Here is a 19,047-nt window from a genome sequence, read left to right as displayed (position 1 = left end):
ACAAACTGGTTGTCCGGCATGTATATTTTTGTGGCGTGTCACTTGGAAACTAGGCCGGGCGAGTACATGAATGTCTTGAAGTGCATGCAGTTAGTCCATGGCATGTGTAACTCGGCTAAAGGGAATGCGTGGCGTCAATATGACGAAACCTTTCAGAAAAAACAGGACGGTGAGGATATGTTCCAGTTTGGCTTCAAGGACATCAAAGTCTGGCTGGAAGTCAACGAGCAAACCAAAGCACTCTCAGACACAGGCGTAACCAGGAAACAGCCTTTTCCAGGGTGTTCTGCCCCAACAGGGGTCGGTCGCAGAAAATGTTACACTTTGAAGAATGCCCAGTGCAGCAGAGGGACAGGTTGCATATATCGACACATCTGCATGCTGTACGGTAGTGGCCATCCGGCCAAGGATTGCTCCTGTGTGGTAAATGCTGGGGCAGGGCATGGGGAACACCGCGGCCAGCAGAGTGGCGGTTTTAAGTAATGTGCAGTTGCCTGATCAATTTATCTGAGTTGGAGAAGTGGTTAGGCCGCTATATGTTCAGGGTGCAGGTGGGTGGCTTTTTTGTTCGACATGTTTAGGAATGGTTTTCATCTCCCTTTAACTCAGGATATTTATATAGTCTTCAAGCAGAACTTGCTGTCCGTGAGAGAGCAACCGGACATGGCCTCGCATAAAGTGGCTGCTGAGGTGCAATTGGGCCGCATTGTGTGTACCCTTTCCTTCTCCCCATGAAGGATCTCTGCATCTCACCATTTGAGGTGGTTCTAAAGAGGAAGCAGGGCAAGTTTTGTTTAATTCAGCACCTTTCTTACCTGGAAGGGGGGTCGGCCAATGATGCACTGGCTGAAGAGGATTGTAGAGTGAGATACTAAATGTTTAGATAAATAGAAGAAAACCCCAACAAAGGAATGGGGGGGGAAAAGGAGGGGGGGTTAAAGCGCTCTGTGACAATAGAATATACTGATGGAATAATTGTGTATGCAGTCATCTAGATCATGTGAATCACGTAAAAAATAGGATCCCTATCTATAGTGTGACTTAATCAAGGTATAAAATGTTATGGATCTTAGGTCAGACTGTCCTTGTGTCTTAGGCAAAATTAAAGATGATTTCAGGTGGGCAAAAACTTGAGGCTGAGAGTTCAATGCTTGTCCTATATGAAGATGATTTTTCCTTTAATATAGGTGTGTGTAAATGATCAGTTCATACACGTGACCCCTGATTGTGTCTTCAGTTGTTCAACTATAGTGTAAGTCCCTCAATTGTGTCAGGTCAGCAATAACTTTAGGCTGAGTTTTCTTAGAGCAAACAAATGTCAGTCTAAAGTATATGACAGGTCAGCAAAAACTTTAGGCAGAATGTTCAACAGGCAGGATATTGATGTTGTGCAGAAACCAGACGCTGTGGGTGCCACCTCCGTCACAGTTGAAAACAACCTCGGGGAATAAGGAACGCAGTATCAGGAAATACTTAGACACTATGATGCAGATTGGGTAAAGTGTGGATTACTTACCCAGTTCCAAACGTCTGCTGGTCCAACTCCTCCCTGCGTCCCGGTCAGCTGAGTAGATGCGGTGAACAACCCAATGTGTGCAGCATGAACACTAACTCAGTATGGCTTATTGTATCAAAGATATTTAATGAAAAATCTAATACATAAATAAAATCACCCCTAATTCAGGTATTGATAAATGTCCATAAAACATAGAGTCACAAGTAAATGGGTAAGTGTCCCAACGCATTTTGTCCCTTATGGGGGCTTCTTCAAGAGCAAAAAGGTCATCATCCTGTTCTTACCGTCTGGTACAGCGTCTGGTTTTTGCACAACATCAATATCCTGCCTATTGAACATTCTGCCTAAAGCTTTTGCTGACCTGTCATACACTTTAGACTGACATTTGTTTGCTCTAAGAAAACTCAGCCTAAAGTTATTGCTGACCTGACACAATTGAGGGACTTACACTATAGTTGAACAACTGAAGACACAATCAGGGGTCACGTGTATGAACTGATCATTTACACACACCTATATTAAAGGAAAAATCGTCTTCATATAGGACAAGCATTGAAATCTCAGCCTCAAGTTTTTGCCCACCTGAAATCATCTTTAATTTTGCCTAAGACATAAGGACAGTCTGACCTACGATCCAGAACATTTTATACCTTGATTAAGTCACACTATAGATAAGGATCCTATTTTTTACGTGATTCACATGATCTAGATGACTGCATACACAATTATTCCATCAGTATATTCTATTGTCACAGAGCGCTTTAACCCCCCCTCCTTTTCCCCCCATTCCTTTGTTGGGGTTTTCTTCTATTTATTTGAGTTAAGGAAGTAGGGACACTTCCCGGGTGAGCAGCTAGTGACAATTATTTTCCCCTCTCTGAGAGCGCTGACTGCTATCCCTATACTACTAAATGTTTAGAAGCAGGGCAAGTTTTGTTTAATTCAGCACCTTTCTTACCTGGAAGGGGGGGGGTCGGTCAATGATGCACTGGCTGAGGAGGATTGTAGAGTGAGATACTAAATGTTTGAGCAAAAAAAGAGTACAAGGTTTAGGTAGGCAGGCATTGTTATTGAAGGTGGATATCGAGTCAGCCTTCTTCCCCTTCACCCCGGGTCCTTTAAATTAGAGATGTGCACTCATCCTCGTGTTTTGGTTTTGGTTCTGGATCTTCCCTAATTTTGGATCTGGATTGGTTTTGCCAAAACTCACCTCTGTGTTTTGTTTTTGTGTTTTGGTTTTGGATCTGGATTGTTTCTTAAAAAATCAATAAAACTGCTAAAATCACATAAAATGGGCCTTTTTTTGTTCCTACAGTATTAATAACCTCAATAACATTTATTTCCACTCGTTTCCAGTCAATTTGATCACCTCACAGCTCACAAGGGGACGAGGAAACCTACTTTCCAAAAATAAGTAAACAATTGACTTTAATAATCCTTTGCAAACCTTCTGTTCTGTAACAGTATTTCCCAACCAGTACAGGGACATTAAATAAAAATGAGTTAGTTAGTGGCCTTCAAATTGCCATTGTTCCCACTGTCCACTTCTCTTAGATATGTGAATGTTAGAAACTTAGAATGTAGAAGGCCAAAAATGGGTGGACCACACATGGCTGATTGATAAACCATGGTGACTGGATTAGAGTCATACAGGAAGAGGAGGCTGCAAACTGTGTGTCATGTTATGAGTTGGCCATATGGGGTATGTTGCTGTTAAGGGATCAGGCTGGTTATCAGTGGACACCTCAGATTAGTGTTTATAACCAGACTTATTATTATATGCTGATAAACAGCAAGGAACAGGTACGAAATATGTGGTGTATAACACAGAATGAGTAAGATACATAACACACTCAATAAAGTGGACTAAATTAATAAATGTATATGTGGTAATACAGGATCGTTGCATAATTTTAAATCACTTTATTCATCACTTTTTTCACTGCTTAACCCTTTAAATAATTTTTCGCTGCTTTGTTGGTCTAACAAGACAATATTAATATAAATCAATAAAAGTTATATTTTAATTTTATGGTGCACCACTCTAGGCATTTCATTCTCTTTCTCTTATTCATAAGGTATCAGGCTGGTAATCATCAGTGGACACATTAATTTATTATAGTTGTTGTTATTTTGGGTTGCCATCTCCTGAAGGGTGTTTACCAAAAGACAGAGACTACCTACCTATCAGCTCAGACATATACACTTCCTGAGGAAAAGAAATCTGTTCTCTGGAGCGAAAGCAAATAGGTGGGAGCCCCTGTTCCAACATCTGAAGTTCTTATCTCTCCACATCATCTATGATAGAAGAAAAAAAATGTCATTGGGGACATCTAGCTCCTCTATCTGTACCTTGCTTATCCTTTTTGGACATGAAGTCCAGGATGGATGGTTTGGAAGAAGAAGGTATAGCAACAGATGGGGATGGTCATTATCAAGACCTGGTCCCCCCAGTGGGTGTAGTCTGGGAGGTATTGGTTGGCATGCAGGCAGCGGAATAACAAAGGCCTTCATGTTGTCTTTGCTTACTATTCCGTATTTCAGTTTGCAATTCAGGTAGGAATAAAGTCAGCTACAGAACACAGTGACAGAATCACTGGATGTCTTAGTTAATTCAGGTCAAATACGATCCATGAATTCCCAGACAGATTCCGGACAGATGAATCCTTTGCTTGTAATAATCTTTGGTAATTCCTGGCAAAGGTGGATGTTATAGCCAGACACTTTGAAGGTTGTAACTTAGAACTGCTTTAGAGAAAACATGTGAATGAAACCTTTCCACACTGCAGAACATGATGGAGAAATCCCTTGAAGTTTAGCACCTAGAGCATCTTTTGTCATGTTCTCTGAGATCTCTCCTGACTGTGAAGAAAGATTCTCCATACTGTAGTCTTCCATTGTGATTTTTTAATGGTGATCTCAATGTTGTCCACTGGCTGAGATCCATCTCATCTGAGGGTTGGGTTTTCCCCATGCAAATGAGGCAATTCAAATCCAGAAGGTGACTCTTATGTTTAGCCATGGTGTCAGTCTCTCTTTTGGCAGAATTAGGCATTAGTTTTTTACAAATACAGGCTTTACTTTTTTAGCGCATATAACTTTATAAGCTGTTAGGATAACATTTCTGCTATGTTTAAGATTAAAAGAAAAAATACTTTTTGTAACCCAATAACTTAAAAAAAGTTTTCATTGCAATATTTATGCAGCCCCTCGACAGACAGGAGCACAGCACCCCTGTGGAGCTACGCTGATGACAATGACAGCCAGGTGTAAAATTGATAATAAATTAATTAAAAAACAATTAATTGGGTGCAGCCCCGGCTGTTAAATTGATCATAAATTAATATAAAAACAATTCATTGGGTTCAGCCCCTGGCTGTTAAATTGATCATAAATTAATTTAAAAACAATTCATTGGGTGCAGCCCAATGCCCCAACCAGCATATAATGGAAAGGAAAAAGGTGCAAGATGGAATAGTCCTTGGGCCCTCCCACCCACCCTAATGTTGTATACGAAACAGTACAGTTTAACAAACCAGTCATTTCAGCAACAAGGACTGCCACTTGTGGCAGAAATTATTCATTTGTTTGGACCCCCATAAAACAAGCTGCCAATGTGCATTGGACATGGAAATGAAAATCCTCCCATACACAAACTGGCTTTATATTACAAGTTATTCTCATCCTCGTCATCATCATCCCCATCAGTGTGTACATCCTCTCCTTCACACAATATTAATTAGTCCCCGCTAAAATCCACCATAGGCGCCTCTGTCATTTTTTGATGTCATTATTGGTAGAGGTCTTCCTCGTGGAAATTGTAATTAATTTTAATGAACATTTTCTTTTCCACATTTTGAGGAAGTAACCTCCTACGCCAATCACTGACAAGGTTGCCAGCTGCACTGAAAACTCTTTCAGAGTACACACTGGAGGGTGGGCAACTTAAGTAATGCAAAGCCAGTTTGTGTATGGGACTCCAAATTGCCACTTTTTTCCACCAGTACTGAAAGGGACTGTCTGACATGTCTATTAGGATGTATTCTCTGAAATAGTCCTCCACCATTCTGTGAATGGAAACCATATCACACATAGTCACGGTAGAAGACATCACTAGTAGGCAGTTCTCTCAGGCCTGACCAGATGTCATTTTTTGGTGAACGATCTGCATGACCAGCAGGCATTCTGTAAGGATAATTGAGTTTTTCCTGGCAGCTGTTGAAACTGAAGGAGGAGATGATGGCGTTTCACATGCAGCTACAGCTGACAATTTTTTGACCAACAGCTCTTTGCATAGTTTTAGATTTTGGTCTGTTGAAAAAAAACTCACAAGGTAGGACTTAAACTTAGGATCCAGAATGGTTGCCAAAATATATTTTTCAGATTTCAACAGATTGAAGACTCTTAGATCCTGGTGAAGTGAATCAAGGGCTTGATCCACCAGTCCGACATACTTTGCGCAATCGCTCCGTTTCAACTACTCCTTCAGTTTCTCTAGCTGTTTTTGCAAAAGTCTGATGAGTGGAATGACCTGACTCAAGCTGGCAGTGTCTGAACTAACTTTATGTGAGGCAAATTCAAAGGGTTTGAGAGCCGTGCACAACATGGAAGTTATTCTCCACTGCATTTGAGTAAGGTGCATTCCCCCTCCACGGCCTATGTCATAGTCCATTGTATAGGCCTTGATGGCCTTTTGCTGTTCCTCCATCCGCTGAAGCATATAGAGGGTAGAATTTCACCGAGTTCCTACCTCTTGCTTCAGCTGATGGAAGGGCAAATTTAACAGTACCTGCTGGTCATGCAATCTGTGACAAGCGGTCACCGAATGTCTAAAATGTCCAGATATTTTGCTGGCCACTGAGAGCATCTCCTGCACGACCGTATCACTTTTTAAAGAACGTTGCACCACAAAATTAATTGGTGAGCAAGACATGGGATCTATTGGAATTCGCCCACATGTAATGCTCTAACAATATTGGTGGCATTGTCTGAAAAAACAAATCCCGAGGAGAGTCCAAGTAAGGTAAGCCATTTAGCAATGATTTCCCTGAGTTTTTCTAAGAGGTTCTCAACAGTATGCCTCTTAGCAAAACCAGTTATACAAAAAGTAGCTTGCCTCTGTATCAGCTGTCTTTTGGGAGATGTTGCTGCTGCTGTTTTTGTTGTAGGCATCAGTACTCTACTGTACAAAAGGGTGATTGCTGTCAAAATTGTTTGCCCTTGCAAATGATTGTTTCACAGTTAATTGTTTTTTGGAGGATATGCTACAAGTAGCCTTCTTCCTGGTCCCCTTCTGGGATGAAGATCCACTGACAGCAACAGCAGCAGCAACAGGTGTAGTCATCAAGGATCCTTCTGAGGAATCACGGATAGGAGAGGAGTCAATCATGCTTCGAATACCAACATTGGATGCAGCAGGACTACTTCCGATGACGAATGAGGATGTTGATGATGCAGGTGTTGGTGTTGGAGATCGAAGGCATTTGGATCTCAGAGAGGGAGCAGGTAGTTGACACTGGACTTGTTATTTTTTGAGTTTTGGAACTTGGTGACGTACACTTTGATCTTTGATGAATGCGCTCCAAGTGACTTAACAAGGAAGAGGTTTCTAGGTGGTTTAGGTCCCTCCTTCTACTCACTCTTTTATGGCAATCGGCACATATGGCTTGACAATTGTTGTACAGATCGGGATGGAAATAATTCCACACGTGAGAAGTAGATTGTTTTGGCTTTTGTCCCGGCATAACAACAATGGGCTTTGGCTTTTTCAAACCATGGGCAACAGCTGTTGCCTTACTTACACAAAGGACATCCTCAACATCAACATCCTCATCACCAACATCTTCATCATCAACATCCTCATCATCCTTCGCGCCTTCATCCACCAAAATATCCTCCTCCTCCATGTGCAATTCCACAGAAGCATCCTCAATGACTACGTGTGCTAGATGTTGATGGCCCTACCCCACATTTACAGAGGGCACACAAATGTTGGAACTTGGAGGATCCTCCAGTACACTAGTATTTAGGTCGGGCTAACACATGGCAACTGCGGACAAACTTGCACTCTCCTCGGGGATTTGTGATTTTGATTTCTCAGGGCACACAGTTGGTTTTTCCGGAGCTGTCTTAACTTTCACATTTCTAATTGGATCACCACCACTACTACTACAAGCAGAAGGGCTATCAGCAGTCTTCATAAAGAAAGGCCAAGGCCTTATCTTTTCCTTGCCACTTCGTGTAGTGAATGGCATATTGGAAATTTTTTGTTTATCTAAAGGCAAATATCCTTTCAATTTTTTTTTCTTAACTTCAGTAATACTTGTTTTACCATATCGATGGTGTGACTTAAGCCCTGGGGGCATGGGCCTTCATAGAGAACAAGGAAGTTGATGGCCTTGCACTGCTAGAGGCAGCTACAACATGTGGTTCTTGGCCTTGCTCTCCTGTCATGTGACAGCCCTCCATATTTTCTGCAGTCTTGAAGCAGTGTCACAATCACCAATAGTGTAGCCAAGGTGCGTTTACAAAATTCACATATGTGCAGTCGTGTGCACACACAAAAATATTAGAAAAAAAGACAAATGATAATTTTTATTTTTTGTCAGCTCCAAAAGAACTTGGGCCCAGAGCACCGATTGACCACAACTGGAGTCGGGCAGCACAAGGTTGCAACTTTCGTTGCAGGCTGGATCTTGTGCGCTACTGCGGTTAAGCCTAACATGCACTCATGCACACACAGAAAATCTAAGACACTTTTATTGTTTTTTTTGGAGAACGACTGGAATCGAGCAGCACAAGGTTGCCACTTGCGTTGCTGACTGGATCTTGTGCACTACTGCGGTTAAGCCTAACACACACGAGTACACACAGAAGAATATAAAAGACACTTTGATTGATTTTTTTTGTTTTTAGCATGACCGGAGTTGGGCTGGATCTTGTGCACTACAGCAGTTAAGCCTAACACGCATGCACAGAAAAATATAAAAGACACTTTAATTGATTTTTTTGTTTGTAACATGACTGGAGTTGGGCTGGATCTTGTGCGCTACTGCGGTTAAGCCTAACATGCATGCACGCATAGAAAAATATAAAAGACACTTTGATTGATTTTTTTTTTTTGTAGTCCAGAACTTGGGCCCAGAGATGGACACAGCACAAGCCCAGGTTACAGAAGCCAGCCCAGATGGATCTGCAGACAGCACCGTGACCAGAGACCAGACGGGATCAGCAGATAGCATCAGCACCTCTCCCAGCCCTACACTACCCACCCTCCCTGTTCAGTCTCAACAGCTGGAGTGAAATGGTGTCCGTCACGTGGTCCCTTATATACTACATTGATCATAGAGACGAAAGCATGCGAACCGCGAGATTTCAGACTCTATCGTTTTGCCTCGGTTTTGAGATCCGACCAGGCGGGAAACTCCGAGCCTGCTTGTATCTGACTCGGTTATGCTAAATTCGGGTGGGTTCGGAACTCTGGAATCTGAACCTGCTCATCTCTACTTTAAATATATGGGTTTTAGGCTTGCAGGAAAGTATTATGTACATTGATAAATGTCTCCCAATGAGGTGTTTCATCTCCTGTTTATTTTTTGAGCAATTTAGTTTGTGTTTGCAATGGTGCATGCAGGCAGGTATGGGTCAGAGAAGCGCAGCCCATTACCTCGATGATTTCTTGTTGGTAGGTCCAGCAGGGAGTTCGGTTTGTGGCAAGTTGCTTTTTTAATTGCAAGCATTGTTTACCGTACTAAGGGTTCCTATCGCTCAGGATAAAACGGAAGGCCCAACTAATCGTTTATCGTACCTAGGAATAGAAATTGATACTACATTAGGTCTCTGCCGTTTACCTTTGGAGAAGATAAGGAAGTTAGGGGAGCTCTTGGAGGTTTTTGTTTTGGCGAAAAAGGTTTCACTTAAGCAATTGCAATCTCTTCTCGGCCTTTTGATCTTTGCATGCAGGGTCATACCTACGGGCAAGGTTTTTTGTCGTTGTTTAGAACATTCCACAGCAGGTGGTAAAAAATCTCACCACCTGGTCCGCATATCGCAAGACATGCGGAAGGACCTGCATGTGTGGCTTATATTCTTGTGGGAGTTTAATGGAGTGTGAATATGGCTTTTGGCATCAGTAGACAATCGCCAGCTCCAGTTATTAACTGATGCGTCGGGTTCGTTAAGTTTTGGAGCTTTCTTGGAAGGTGAATGGTGCACAGAACCTTGGCCCGAATCATGGAAGAAGCATGGTTTAACTGCGTGCATGCTGCTGTTGGAGCTTTTTCCAATTGTAGTCTCCGTAGAGCTATGGTCTGATAAGCTTACCAATAGGAGTATTGCTTTTTGGTGCGACAACTTGGGCGTAGTGCACGCCTTTAATAATCAGAGGGCGGCCTTTTCTCCAGTTTTGTGTTTATTGCAACATTTAACAATTTTATGTTTGCGTAAAAATATTGACTTCGGGGCTCGCCATGTTCCGGGTATGGAAAACAATATCGCAGACGCCTTGTCTCATTTTTAATTGGATAAATGTAGGTCTCTCGCTTCAGGCGCTAGTGAGTTTGGTTTATCGTCTCCTTTGCATGTCTGGCAGATTATAGAGCTGGCATCGAAGGCCTTGCATTGATGTCGTTGGCCCCAGGACTTATTCGACGGCTTGAAAAGATTGGCGAGGCTTCCTAGCCTCCGAGATTGAGGGAGGTAAGCCGATTCATGACTGCATGTTACAGTTTGTTTGGGTTGGCACGAGCATGGACATTCTAAACCTGCCATGTCCGGTGCTCTGTCCGGTATTGCTTATTTTTAAAATTACATGTCGAGGCAGACCCCATAAAATCCTTTTTGTTGACAAAAGCAATGAGGGGTTGGGCGAAGGAGTGCATTGTTTCAGGTGATACGAGATGGGAGCTTATATTAGCGGTTTCGGGGGTCACTGCGGGTGCGTACGAAGCAGCCCTTTTTTGTTTGTCATTCTCGTTAGCTTACTTCGGTGCATTTAGAATTGGTGAAGTAGTGGCGATTAATAAGACCTCTACATCGTCAGGTTTGCTTTTCAGTAACATGGTTGTTAAAAAGGACCTTATTTTATGCCGTATTCACAAATGTAAAACAGATCAGTTAGCTAAAGGGAAATGTATTTCTATTACAGCGCATGCAGACACCATCCTCAATCCAGTTAGTTTAGCTGAGCGCTTTTATAGTGTGCATCGCTCTGGTGGCGCTCAATGGCTAGCCCACACTGACCGGACCCTGCTGTCTAAATTTCAATTTGCAAAGGTTTTTCAAAATTGTTTGATTGCGCTAGACTTGCCTTTAGATCAGTTTGGAACGCACTCATCTAGAATTGGGGCAGCATCGTGCGCGGCAGCTGCAGATGCTTCCGTCTTCTTTTTAAAACAATTGGGCTGATGGAAATCGTCAGCATATAAAACTTATTTGTGGGGGGATAAGCTGCATGTTTAACCGCACTCCCGGCGAGTTTGTTGGGGAACAAAGAGGCTTTATGCCTACTGCCACTTTGGAGTTTGAGGGGGTTTTCAGTTTTATCCTCAAAGAGGGGGGGACTAGGCCATCATCTTAGAGAGGGGTCAAGGCTGTGCCAATTAGAGAGGAATGGTACCACTTCAGGCCAGTTTACATTAGGGTAGGGATCCACCCTCTTTATTTAGTCAAATTCTTTATTGGGCTGTGGCTCAGGAGTGCTGCTTTTTACTGCCACCGATCTTTCAATTACAATTCTAATTCAATAAATATGTTTATGGCTGGGTCCTCTTTAAATTCCACATATGCCTCTGAGTGTTTATATCTAGTTATTTGTTAAGTATGAAGCAAAATGTTTTCTTATGTACCAAACTCTGGGCTTGTGCGAAAATATGGTAATGACTCCCTTGCCATCCAGTGCTTAGAGTCGCCATTGAAAGCATCTCACATCTGCTGCTCACAAAAAACCCAAGAAACATCGAACACAAATTAGGCAGCCATCAGCCTTCTGAGTTAGTCTAGGCTATGGCAGACATAGCGGGTCTCCAGACATGGAGAGGTCTCTCCTGCTGTGAGCAGGGATGCAGTTGTTTATGGATGCCCAGAAAACAGTGTTTAAATGGTCCAGACATGCCTGTATTTCTCTAGCCACCCTCTGTTACCTCCACCAAATACTGACTACCTGTCACTCACTTTGTGAGTGAATCCTCTGTGTGTAATCGCAGTACAATTACTGTGTGTGCACAGTGTGGTTTACATGTGTGTGCAATGGCAAATAATAGCTCAGTCTGTGTAAATATCAGCAATGCATACACATCTAAATCAGGCACTCTGCCTGTTACCTGAATTTGCATCTGCCTCTCCTACAGGTTAGCAACTTCATCATTAATTGCTCACATAAATGGTATGTTTGTATTTCTTTGCATACTGGGATCCACATCAGCATTTGACTAATCTCATAATAATCTGTGACAATGGCCTAACATTATTTCCATGGATGCAGGTGTACAAAGCCCTAGAGAGACAAAGTGTGGACTGATAAAGTACCAAACAATCAGCTCCCAACTGTTATTTTTCAAACGGGATGTAGTCAGAATCCCGGCAGATGGGATGCCGACAGTCTAAATATCGGCGCTGGAATCCTGATGGCGTCGGGATCCCGGCTCCGAAATCCCGACCGCCGGCATTCCAAAGGTAAGTATCGGGGGTTAGGGGAGGGTTAGGTTTAGGGTTCTGCATTAGGGTTAGACACTAGGGGGAGGTTTAGGGTTAGACACTAAGAGGGGAGGGTTAGATTTACGGGGATGCAGTCAGGAAGACGACGGTTGAAATGCCGACTGCTGGCTTCTCGACTGTCTAATCCCGGCAGGGGTCTAATGACAGGTGTCAAGATCCCGACGCCTGTCATTTTACCTACGCCTGGCATACCGTTCAAAGGTAAGCCAGGCACCAGGCGCGGACAACCGTGTGGGGGGGGAGGGTTAGGTTAGGGGCTCCTGGGGGGGACTTAGGGTTAGGCACCCCCCCGGGAGACTTAGGCTAAGGTAAGGGGGGTTGGGGTTAGGCACCCCCGGGGCGAGGTTAGGGTTAGGCCCCCCCGTGAGACTTAGGTTTAGGCTGCGGGGAAGAGGGGGTTAGGTTTAGGCACTTACGAGGGGGGGATAGGGCTAGGCACTTGATGGGGAGGTTAGGGTTAGGCACCCCTAAGGTAGGGTTAGGGGGGGAAGGTTAGATTAGTAAATATAAGAAATACTTACCTGTCGGGATCTTCACTGCCGGTGTTCCAGCGTTGGGATTCAACATGCGTCCGGCGATATTTCATACCACTCTCGATTTAGGCACTAGGGAGGGAGGTTTAGGGGAGGGTTAAGGGTTAGGTGTAGGAAACTTACATCTGGGTGATGGGATTGTGACTGTCAGGATGCCACTTTCGGTATTCTGACTGCCGGCTTCCCGACAGCAGGGATCCCATACCAATTCCCTTTTCAAACACAGCCTGTAAACTGACAGGAATTGATTGGTTGGTACAGTACTTTATCTCTCTCCACTTTTTCTTTCTCTAAGGCTTAGTACATCTATCCCTCAATACCTTTTCAGAAACAGTTTCTATTTTTTTCCTAAAATACCAAAAATGTATCACCCTATAAAACAAGAAAAAAAAGATAAAAAAACAGCAAAAAATAATCTCTAAAAACAAAAAAGTTTTGAGATACAGCAATAAATAAATGCTTTAATTTTAATTTTATTTAAAAAAAGACAAATATACTCAGCACATATGGTATTCTACTTATTGAGTAATGTTACAACCCATAAAAGGAATGTATTATCAAAATAATATTAACATAATAATAGTAATTACATTTAATTTAATTGCTTCCAAATATAACAACCAAATTTGGCATACATAAAAAAAAATCAACATCTTATTAAAACCATTTTTCACATGACTTAATGATCCCTTTTTTCTGTATGTACTTACATTAAGCATCATTAGATACAATTAACTGGGAGTAATGTTTCCTCTTCTCTGTCTTTTTAACCTCTTTAATATAGATCAGGCAGCTGTAGCAGAGATCAGTTAAATGAGCAGTAATGTCACAACAGCCAGATCTTCTAATAAAACTCAGTATTAATTATAGTAGACACGGGTGCTAAAAGTATTGTTTCATTATTTCTTTTCTTCTGCTAGTTTTTTCAGGACATTAAACCCATCTGTTTAGCTCCAGCTTTATTTTTTTTCCCATAAATTTCATAAGTTGGATCGCTTTTATGAAGCACCCATTCCTAAAAGCCAATGTGGAACTATTACAGATGTAAGCAGAGCAGCGACTGCGGAGCCCGGAACTGAAGGTGATCGGAGCCCAGCAATGACTAGTTGAACATACTTCATAGCCTGTTCTGATCATGTGCATGTGCCTGATGGTGCATTGTCAGAAGAGGCCATCTCTATATACCCGATAGGGAGGCCTGGGAGGAAATAATTGCATTACAGGACCCCTACCCAAATTTAACCAAGGGAATTGTGATGTACTGTTTCATTGAATGGCAACCTCTGCTTTTTCCCAGGGGTTTTCCTTTTTTGGGGGAAGATGTGCAGCCCTCCTCTTGTGCTGGAGATTGGGTCTCATTCTATACAAGTATTGGAATCTATCTTGCACTCATGATTCATTTGAGACAACATGAAGCTTAGAAAGGCAGTATTAAGGACAAATGTATATATATATATATATATATATATATATATATTGTATCTGAAGAAGGGGGTGACCTTAAAGTGTGTGTAGTCAGACTTTAAAGCAATGTTTGTTACATCAGCAAACTTGAAAAACTAGGTGCGAAGTAACTTTCAAGAAGCAATTTATAAAACCATGTAGGGGGTGTAACACTTGAAAAGGGTATTAATGATCATTGTTGTTTTAGCTGATGATGTGTGTAGCAGATCTCTAAACTAATTACTGAAAGCAAACAAAATATATTCCCCATCTAATTACTGTTGGTGCACAATGGAAGTAGGAGTTTAAACTAAGGATGTGGAGTCAGAGTCAATATCATTGAGTCGGAAAAATTTGGAGCGGAGTCAAAGTCAGTAAAAATGTAACAAGTCTAGCTTCAAAATAAAAACTGATAATATATAAATATCAGGGATTACATTAATGCATGAACTGGTGTCTATTTTTAATTATTCCCCATTTCCCAGTCATTGCTCCAAATCAGTCTCAAGCATCTCTGAACATTATCTTGCAGAATCACTAAATAGGAGGAGAAAGCCGAATTGTTATTGATCAAGACAAGAATAACAAAGACCAGCACAGCAGTGTTTGTTTTCTGCCCTGAAAACAATGAAAGTTTGTTAAAATCCGGGCACAAAAACTAGCTGCATAGTGAATTGAGGTGGAAGTGTCCCTTATCCAGACTGATCTGTCTGAGTGTAAGTAAGTAACATATAATATGGTACTAAAATATTTGGTAGTGCTACAGTACAAATCAGGGATAGTTGAAGAGTACAGTATTAAACTAATGTTGGTTCAGCAGGATTATAGAGAATTGTGAGCATTAGGAGAATAGTGAGAATTAGGAGAGTTGTGACTTCGAATACATGACATTGAAATCATGTATTGCATTCATTTAATTACTCTACTGTCATATACTTTTCAATAGCTAATAAGTAAGAAATCAATTACTTGTTGGCAGAAGTTGTCACTCTCAATTTTTTTGAGGAATTAAATTGTTCTTAACTTAACATTTCAAGGAAATTTTTCTATCCAAAGAAAAGTATGGAAAAAATATTATGACATTATAATTACCCTATGCTGCCGCCATTGAGTGCAAAAATGCCCCATGCTGCCATCGCCCACCCCACTGCGATAATTACCAATGCATAATACATGCATTACATAATTACATGCAGCCACCACACATTACACTGCAATATAATGAACCCATGTCATACTTTACATGTATTCATCTTCTATCTCATGACTTAACTACTATTTAAGCCTAAATGAAATCATGTATTGCACACATTAAATTACTTTAAGGTTCAAATTGTAGTCTAAAATGCAACATTTGCAATTAATGAGGAGTGGTAGCCATGTCTTGCATTTTAAATGATTGCCACTTTGAAATCATGTGCAGACTCCCCAGAAGCTTGCTGATGCCAGCATCATGCAGTCTATTACATTTATCCGGGAGTCTGAGTTGGACAGTAGCAAAATAGAGGATTGTTTGGCTTACTGATTTAACAGCCCTGGTTTAAACAAAATATTTACCATGCAAACACATTTCAGCCATATACAATTCTGTTCTTGAAAGATAATAGTAGCACCCACACCTCACACCCATGGCCGGAACTAGAAGTGTGTGACAGGTTCTGGTGCACAGGGTCCTGGGAGTGGCACTGTGGCTTCCCCATGGCACCTGCATGTGGCCTGCAGTGTGTCTGGAACTGTACCCTGCAACCTGTAGAGCTGAGTCATTATGTAACCAGTAGAGCTACAAATTCTTAGGATACTCCAGGGAGTGCAATACTTCATAGAGCTGACAGCCCTGCCCCCTAGTTGTGGCATCATGTGACAGGTTTAGGGGGCAAGGCCAGCACAGGGCCCGCTGCTGCTCTGTTATGGTGGTGTGCACACCCTGCATCCATAATAGATACGCCACTTTAGCTAATTGCTAACAAAACACCATATACACTATCAAACAGGATATTTGGTTTAGTAAATTCACTATCCATATGATGAGTAATAGTTCATGTCAAAGGAAATAGTGGAGACAAAGGGCTCTCTTTATTAACATTATTTTTGCTAAAATAAAGTGAAAAAGGGTGTTTTCACAACCTTTTCACATTATTTTAGTTTCACATATATTTACTAAAGGGAAATTGGAGTAGAATTTGTAAAATTATCATTTATTTTTAGTAAGCAGATCACATTTCCCATAATTGTAATGGGAAATGTGATCCACCCAGATTTACTAAAAATAAAAAAGTGAAAAAATACCGGCAGAAGCCCTGTGATAATGACGCCTCCTGGAGATGGCATTATCCAGGGTTTGTCCCAATTCCCTGACTCCTGTTCTGCTTTAACCAGCAGAACAGAGTTGGGAGCTGGCTCCCTGTGATCAGCTTTGTGGTCTAAATAGACAACAAGCTGATCACCAGGAAAAAAAACAAAACACTTACTTGCATCCAGGGAACTGAGATCGGTTCTCTGGTGATGTGCTCTGGGGCCCTGGTCAGCTGGTCTCCCAGCTCCTGCACTGTGACCCTGGTCAGCTGCTGCATAGAGCAGCTGACTGGGGTCACAGCACAGAAGGTGGGAGACCAGCTGATTGGAGCCCCAGAGGACATCAAAGGAGCACCGATCACCAAGGTAAGTGTAAGTGAGGGAGCTTGGGGGGGCGGGAGGGAGAGGTATGGCGAGCTGGTCCGCGCATGCACGGGCACCTTCTCGCTGTATTTTTTGCTAAAAATACAGTGAGAAGACTGCAGAGGGGATTCGCAGGGACAGAGGTTTATCACAAGATAAATCCCTGTGATATTTCCTAGATTCGCAAAGCAACTTTAGGCAAAAATATCACATTATAAACTGCATTTTAAATGCAGATTGTAGAAAATAGGGCCCAAAATGTTTTTACATAGCAATGTTGCATTATTCACAAAAATATAGAAATTATTAAAATAAAGAGATGTGTTCTTTTCTAGTTATTAAGTGGCCCGGGATTTAAGCCTTCTAATTAATACTTAACTGATTAGTGTATTCTCTACCAGCTCTAAGGCAACATGCTGGAAAGTTTGTTCAGTGTGCTAATGCATAATAATTTTGATGTTTGGCAAAAAATGCATACACATTGCGTATGTGAGTTAAATATTACATGCATAAAAAGACCAAATCATTTATTGACTATATGGGCCAAATTTAACAGGCCCAATTCTGATGTCAAATCCACACTTTTTCCACAAATGGATTTGCTGGCTGAAACTACAGGGACTAAAAAAATGTTCTTTCTGATGGGAGCAGCCAGGTAGATAAGTGAACACAGGGTCTGATTCATTAAGGATTGCTATTGCGTTCGCTGCTCCGTAATCACATGCAGGTCTGCTGCGAAAATATGCTAATGAATGCTATTGGAATCCCATCACACTGCCAGAATAGAGATGCCCACTACTGCTATCTCACATCCGTAACACATTGCAGTCCTGCGTATACATCGGGATCATTGAGTAACATCGGCCCCTCACGCAGAATTACAGGAGTCCTGACCTTACTTAGAAATTGCTAACCTCGTAGCATGCAGTAAGTACTCAAGCTGCGTATGCAATCGCAGTGGCTAATTTATGCAATGGTGTTCAAACAGACAGGTATGCTTGCGTTTCGCTGACCATTCCCCCATCACCAACCCCAAATGCTCACTGCCTGTCAATCACTCTGCGATGAATCTCCCTGGTCTCCGTGATCGCAGTGCGATCCCAGTGGTGCCTTTGCGCACGTGCACTGCAATGCATATGCATGTGCAATACGCAAAAATCGGCCAACTGCATACACTTTGGCAGTTGTGATTCTTAATGAATCAGGTCCACAGCTTGCTGACTAAAGCTTTGGTACATGAGTGGGCCTGCTTTTTATCCTCATTCAAAAATAAGATTCTGCAAAAATGAAGCCCTCATGCTCAGCTGTGGCTGGGTACATTTATAGGAAGATTTGCTTACTCTGAAAATTGAGAACAGATTTTGCTGTATGTTTCTGAGGACTGGAAAAACAGTAGACCAGTATGTGCGGTAGGCAGAGAAATAGGCACTTGTGCACATATAATGTGCCTGTATGGGTTCACATTTTCTGCTGTTTGACTTTATGTGCAGTCTTGAACCTGTCTTAGGTAGTTTTACGATATGGGACATGTTAAGTGATACAATTGACAGTTCTAATAAATATACATTATTTCTTCTTTGAACAATTTGTTTCTGTGAGCTATAATTTCTGCAGTCTGTGCACTTGCAGAGATGAAACGCCATCTATATTACTATTTGTCAATAGTAATCCATTTTTATGGCTGTACTGACTCAGCATTGGGACTGTACAACTTTCTGGCTGCTTTTCCAAGTAACTACATATCTGTGTAATTGTTCAGTTATGAGGACACAAGGGGAGTCTTTGTGTACAAGAGGCAGGTTAATCGCAGCTGTCCTGTAGGTCATATCTATGTCCAGTTTATGAGTTTCTCTGCCTGGTTTTGTACTTTTAAGAGTATAGTAGTACCTCACAAACTTTATTTATGTAAACTAGCTCAATGAAAGGAGGTTATGCATCATTAACATTCTCATCCACAAAGGACTGGAGGATGATACCTTATTTTAAACATTATTTTAAATGTTTCACGAGCCAATAAACAGTACTCATCCCCCCATAGTACATTCTACCCAGATAATAAGAATATTGCAAAGCTGGCACATTGCAGTTCTTCATTAAATTAATCCTTGAGAGGACTAAAATCATTAAACTGGAAACAATTCTAATCAACTAATTTTTGCTCTAATTCAAACTGTATACTGTATAGCT

The sequence above is a fragment of the Taudactylus pleione genome, unplaced genomic scaffold, assembly GCF_031769625.1.
Source record: "Taudactylus pleione unplaced genomic scaffold, aTauple2 ptg000138l, whole genome shotgun sequence".
NCBI classification, from domain to species: Eukaryota; Metazoa; Chordata; class Amphibia; order Anura; family Myobatrachidae; genus Taudactylus; species Taudactylus pleione.
This window is presented reverse-complemented; position numbering follows the sequence as displayed.